Raw genomic sequence first — 6,935 nt, 5'->3', positions numbered from 1 at the left:
GTAAAAATATCTATGATGTTAACACCTTCAGCAAATTTGACATATGAAGTTTTGAAACTTGTTGTCAATACAACAAAATAGCATACATATCAAATCACATATATATCAACATATGTGTAACTCCATCTATTGAAAAAAATCTGCATTATTAACCAGTACAACTACTACAACAATGCAATGAATATATGTAGTAGATAAAAATGTGCTAGGAACTAAGACAGAACATTCAATGTTGAGACACATATTGGAGATTACTGAAATGGATAAATATATTTTTAAGTATCCTTTCAAATATGCAAGGAATATTTGTAAGAGATAGAATGAGAGCTCAGAACTGAGAACAAATCTATGCAGAAACATACCTGGTTATTCTTTTTTGTGTTGAAAACTTGTTGCCTATATACATAAAGAACTTCTTTGTGATACATTTCGCACACTTATGTCAACTAAGTGCTACTTAGATAGACTAAGGTTAATTTTGTAAAAGAAAACAGAGAAAAGGATGACCCCTCCTGGAGGGACTCTGCCAGGTGCCAAGCAAATGTACCAGGGGGGGAATAGAAACATGTCACCACACTATGGACTGCATATGACATATGATCTCAAGTAATAAGCTCTAGAGATACCATACATCCACTTTAATAAAATGTATAGAAGTTATGGTCCAGGGAGCTGTAATGATAACTCAAAGCAAAGCATAGGACATCTGATATAATATAGTGTTTCTCAAACTGGAATATTTAGCAGACAAAATAATGACTTTTTACAGTTCTTATCAAAGTTTAAACATGTGAAATTAGCTGGGATTTTTTTTAAAAAATCAGTAGTAAGACACATAAAATATTGAAATATATTACAAAGCAAATAAATAAAATATATTACTACTGGCTGATAGATTTCTAGATCAACAGATCCGAAGATAGAGCCAATAATCATATCAAGTACTATTTATAGAAATTTAGTTCAAATACAGCATCACTTTCAAATTTATTTGGGAAAGATGAATTCAAAAAACAGTATTAGAAAAGAATGGATACCCATTTGGAAAAATATAGTTAGATTTCTCCTTCCTGTCCTTATACCAAAATAAATGTTTGATTGATCCAACGTTTAAACATAATAAATGAAAATCTTAAAGGGCTTCAAGAAAATATTGAAGATTTTTTAAAACATATGCTTGAAGTAAGAATGGTCCTTCTAAGTGAGATGCCACAAAATTAAGAAATAATTAAGGAAAATATTTGATAAATTTAACATAAACATACAAAAGTTAAAAATAAAAAAGTGGTGAACGTGTTTTAAAACAATAAGGTAGTGTTAATTTCTTAATTAGATGGAGTGGTATAATAGTTAATGAGTTCACATGCATGTACGCACAAATTCATAAATACGTACAAACACATGCATATCTGTGATTATAAATGTACAACAAAGCTTAGTTGAATTATAAAGAATAACTGGGGTCATGTTAGTATACTTTTCATCATGTATCTTTTTAATTTCTCAATGTTTTAAATTGTTACCATGGATTGTGTCACCTTTTCTGAATAAAATACTATTTGTAACAACAAACATCTGTAGTTTTCTGATTCCGGCCATATTAAAATAGCTTGTTTTAAACTTACCCTCCAGCAGAAAACAATGAAAAAGCAGGGGGGAAATGTATAAAACATAGATTTAAAGGTTTTGGAAATCATCCAGTATAGGCAGAAGGGAAGTATGAAATGTGAGATTCGCATTCTTTCTGGAAGGAAAGACTTCACTGAAATCATTTTCCAAATATCAGAGAAGGGAAACAGCATAAGCAAGAAATGTAAGCCTTACTGTGCTGAGACACGGAGGCCAGATCTGGGGGCTGCCTTCCTACACAATCACCAGGAAAGGAGGAAACCTCAGAGATGGAGTTCAACAGTTCATGCACAATTCTCCCCTAAATCATCAGCTGACTTCTATCCTAAACTGCACTTACAGGGAAGACTCAAAAAACATTTTAAAAACTTAGTAGAATTAGCATCTGTGAGTTTAGAGCGCTAAACCAGAGATGGCAGCAGCCACAAGGCATTAAGAGAAAGGCTGGCGTTCAACTCTGCCAAAGGGGTGTGGCTTTGCTAAGTGCCCAAGGGTTTCATCTGAGACCCCAGAACGGCTATGCTCTAATAGTGAGATCGCACCTTGGAAATAAAGATAAAACTAAAATAAGTAGGCCTAAGGACCACTGAAAGCTAGCCTTAAAGGACCAGTGCTCTGGTGTTCCAAAAGAAAATTTAGCCCACCTGGAGGAAGATAGTATCATTTGGAATTTATACAATTTTCATCCAATCCAAACATATGAGGCATGCAAAAAGAAAAGAAAAAAAAACAAAGAAAAAGAGAGAAATCTACAGGTGATTTATATATTTTATATACCAGTTAGTTATCAGACAGAAATATTTAAAAACAGCCAAAGAAAATCACACATTGCTTTCAAAAAAGCAAAAATAAAACAAACAATGAAAAAGCAGGGGGGATGTGTGTGTGCGTGTGTGTGTGTGTGTGTGTGTGTGAAGAAGGAAGAGGGAGAGAAAGATAGAAGCATCAATGATGAGAAAGAATCATTGATTGGCTGCCTCCTGCATGCCCCCTACTGGGGATAGGGCCTGCAACACGGGCATGTGCCCTGACAGGGAATTGAACTGTGACGTCCTGGTTCATAGGTCTACGCTCAACCACTGAGCCACACGAGTGGGGCAAAAACTTACATCTTAATGGTCACCCTTACTATGGGAAGCAAAAGACAACAGGATATCTTTAAAGTGATCAAAAAGAAGAGTCAATTCACCTAGAATTCTCTCTCTAGGAAAATACCTTTCAAAAATGAAGGTCAAGATCTACCAAATGTACAAAAAAGAAAAGTTGAGCAATACATAATCAGTTGGCCTGCACTCGTGCATATTATAAGATAACTAGAGGCCCGGTGCACAAATCATGCATGGGTGGGGTCCAGCAGACCCGCCCTGATCGAGGCCTATGGGGCCAGGCTGGCAGGGGAGGGGACGCGGGAGGTTGGCCGGCCAGCCCCACCCCCTGGTCAAACTCCCGGTGGAACTCCTAGTCGAGGGGACAATTTGCATATTAGCTTTTTATTATATAGGATTCCTCATATTAAATAAAGATGACACTATATAGAAACAGAACTTCAGAAATAAAGACAAACATTGGAAAGGTAAATATATATAAAAATTGACTACTTCAAGGAACAATATTGTCTTGCAAGGCAGAAGTAAAATTATGACAACACTGGAGCACAAAAAGCAGGAATAGGGTAAATGGAATTGAACTGCTTGAAGGTGTTTGCACTGAGAAGTAACAAATGTGCTAATTTAAGGTGGACAGTCATATATTAAAAATGCATAGTACAGTTTCTGGAAATTACCACTATAAGAAAACTAAAAGAATACAAATTGAAAATGTTAATGGAGAAGGAAAGAATGGAATAATTAAATATACCTCATTCATCCAAAGAAGACAAGAGAGCAGAAATAAAGAAAAACAAAAAATCTGGACAAATGGAAAACATAGACCAAGTGTAGGGGGCGCAGGGAATTTCAGAGCTGATCAAAGGAAGATATATAAGCACAAGACGGCAGGAGCACACAAGCTTCATTGGGCAACGTTTTGACAGGTGTGCATGGGGGCATGTCCCCTACAACTGACCAGAGGCTGAGATGTGGGGATGAAAGACAGGAAATATAACCAAGATGCCAGGGTATCACATAGGGGTCTTACCTCTTCTAGGTGAGGTCTCTCAGCCGCCTGGTGGAGAGCTTGTCTGCCTGGTTATTAGAAGCGCCTCCACACTGATGGCTTCTGGGCATTTGCTTTTTGATAAATTCTGAAAAGTATATGTGCATACAGAGATTAGACTCCCTATATACCGAATAAAACAAACACTGGCTGTGGGACAGGGAGTAATAAAAGCAAAGAATCTAGAGTCATATTTTAAGAGTTCTAATCCTGGTTCCAATATTTATTTTCCAGGTGATTCTGAGGAAGTAACTGAACTCCTCTTATCATCTATAAAATGAACAGGATAATAACAGTACTCTCCTCACTGTATAGTGTGGATTGTGTGATTATAAACTTCTTTGACAGTGCCTGGTGTAAAATAAGCACTATATGGCAATGTCTATTATCAGTACTATTTTTTAAAGCATTTGATAGACTTCTGAGGATTTCACACAGAAATACCAGTTGTCTGGTAACTTTTAATGTCTCAGAGGATATACTAGTATGTTGAAATATATGTTTTTTTAATTTTTAAAAAATAGGTTCTGCCCAGCTGGTGTGGCTCAATAGTTGAGCATCAACCCATGAACCAGGGTTGTGGGGCTCAATCCCCAGTAGGTGGCCTGTAGGAGGCATCTAATCAATGATTCTTTTCTCATCATTGATGTTTATATCTCTCTCTCCCTCTCCATCTCTGAAATCAATTTTTAAAAAAGTTCTGATGCAACAAACAAATATGCTTTTAAGATAATGCAAACTACCCACTTAGGGTTATTTCTATTAGCATGGTGCTCATCCATGTAGAGTGTTTGTAATATAATCACTAGCTTTTGATACCTTCTGAAGTGTCAGAGGATATATTCAAGGTGTTTAGGCAACAGGACTCTAACATTTGGTTTGTGCTCTTATTCTGGCTTTATCTTGGGGAAACAGAAAATATTATTGGACATCTGAAGACCTTATTTAAAAGTCAGTTACAGCTCTTTCTGACTTTGGCCAAGTCAGTTCATATTCCATTTTTTCCACCTGCAAATGGACAGAATGAATGGTAGTTAGACGAACATTTATCTAACACACCAGCAGTCTGTGAAAAATGTGAATGTATACACATCCATCCATTCACACACAAAAAAGGCAGGACTTGTCCAACCATGGTTTCTCAAAGGAGCCTAAATTTTTTGTTTTGTCAATTAAAACCGTATCAAAGTTATGGGACAATTTCCAGCGCATCTGTTCTGGACATTATTATCATAATTATTTCCTCCCATTGAACATCCTAGCAGCGCCAGAGCAATAATCCACGGAGGAGCAAAGGTTTTATTATTAAGCAGTAACAAGCTGCCAATTCTTTTCTTCCTCTTCTGTACGATCATCGAAGTCAATTAAAGATTTCTGGCCCTCGCCGGTTTGGCTCAGTGGATAGAGCATCCTCCTGCGGACTGAAGGGTCCCAGGTTCGATTCCTGTAAAGGGCACATGCCCGGGTTTCGGGCTTGATCCCCAGTGGGGGGCGTGCAGGGGGCAGCCAATCCATGATTCTCTCGCATCGATGTTTCTGTCTCTCCCTCTCCCTTCCTCTCCGTAATTAATAAAAACATTTTTTAAAAGAAGATATCGGGTAGAATTCTTCAAGTTAAAGTAAAGGCTATTTGGACTTCACAGCCGTTCATGAACACTCACCTCTCCGCCAAGTGCAAAGCTGGCGTTCGGCTCACTTCTCTTACTGCGAGGTCCAGCCGGTGTGGTCAGGGGAGGGGCAGACCGGGCCACAGGCTGGGACTTGAGGGGCACACACCGCGGTGCCAGGGTCCAGCCTGTCCCCTAAGCGAGGCGCCTGTACCCCCAAAGCCAGCTCTCCTTAGTGCTGCCATCCACGGCAGTGACTGCCGGCAAGTCCACCCATTAGAGAGACCCTTGGAGACATGGGTGTCTTCCCTGCACCGGACGGAAAGGGAATGGCTCCAGCGACCCCACCCCCACCCCCACTCCGCACCGGAAGGGCGGTGTGGGGGCGGCGCTTGGTCCTCGAGGTGGCCCGCAGGGCTGGGGCAGCACCTGTTCGCACCGGCCTCGAAGTTTTGAAGCAGAAGCTGGGGTGCAGCTGGGCCAACTGCTGAACTGCGCATGCGTGTCCTGCTGCAGCGGGTCTGCGCCAGGTACGTGTAGGCGGGGCCCCAGATGGGGACGCCTCCAGGATACCCGGATGCTGCGAGCTCCTCCTGCTGCAGAGCAGGTCTCGCGGGATCTTCCGGGCAGGCCAGAGCCACGTGGGATGGAGACGCTAGCGAGTCCCGGCCTAGCCAGACAGGCCCAGGGAGACTGGCCGGAAGGACCTTCCCGACGCCATGCAAGGAGCGTGGGGGGACCCTGGGCTGCAGGAAAGTGGCCTCCGGGGCCTGCCCAGGGCCCGGCGTTTTCATGGGGTCGCTCTCAGTGTTTGCTGAACACCAACCCGTTCACTCAAGGAAACGTCTAAGACATGGGAGGCCCTCGGGCTGAGTGAGTGGAGCCGTTTCCAGAGCTGGGGGTGGCCCAGCGCCGGGAGCCGGAGCGGGGAGTCCAGGCCGACCGCGCCTTAGGCTCAGGGTGAGGCCGGGCTGCTCTGCACAGGGGCCGAGAGGAGGCTTAGCAGCTGCCGCAGAAGAACCATTATGCAGCAGTGAACACAAGCAGAATGTTGGAAAGGCCTCTTCAGAGAAGAACATGAATCGGAGTCACTAAAATGATCTCTTTAAAATGTTAAAAGCAAACAACTGTTAACAAAGAATTTCATACCTAATGAAAACACTTCCCAGAAATGAAAATTAAAATTTTTTTGAGTAATCCGATGACTGAAAATGTATAATTCAAGTACTATCATAATCCTGGAGTGGTAATAGTAATAAATAAAACAGTCTCCTGAACAAAGTTATTACCAGGTATTTTTATTTAGGTCACATGTTGAAACTATAATTTGGATAACATTTAGTTAAATGTATTAAAATAAAATTCATTTTTTAATTAATTTTGTGATAATTTGAAAATTTAAGATCATATAAGTGAAGTCTCCCTGAAGTCTGCCCTGGGTCTGGGCCTTGTGGAGATAAATATATTGGAAATTAAATTTTATCATTCATATAACTTAATTATAGATATGTAAATTTTAATAGTTATATAAATCATTAACCAATT

The sequence above is a fragment of the Myotis davidii genome, unplaced genomic scaffold (genome assembly GCF_000327345.1).
Source record: "Myotis davidii unplaced genomic scaffold, ASM32734v1 scaffold200, whole genome shotgun sequence".
Taxonomy (NCBI): Eukaryota; Metazoa; Chordata; class Mammalia; order Chiroptera; family Vespertilionidae; genus Myotis; species Myotis davidii.
This window is presented reverse-complemented; position numbering follows the sequence as displayed.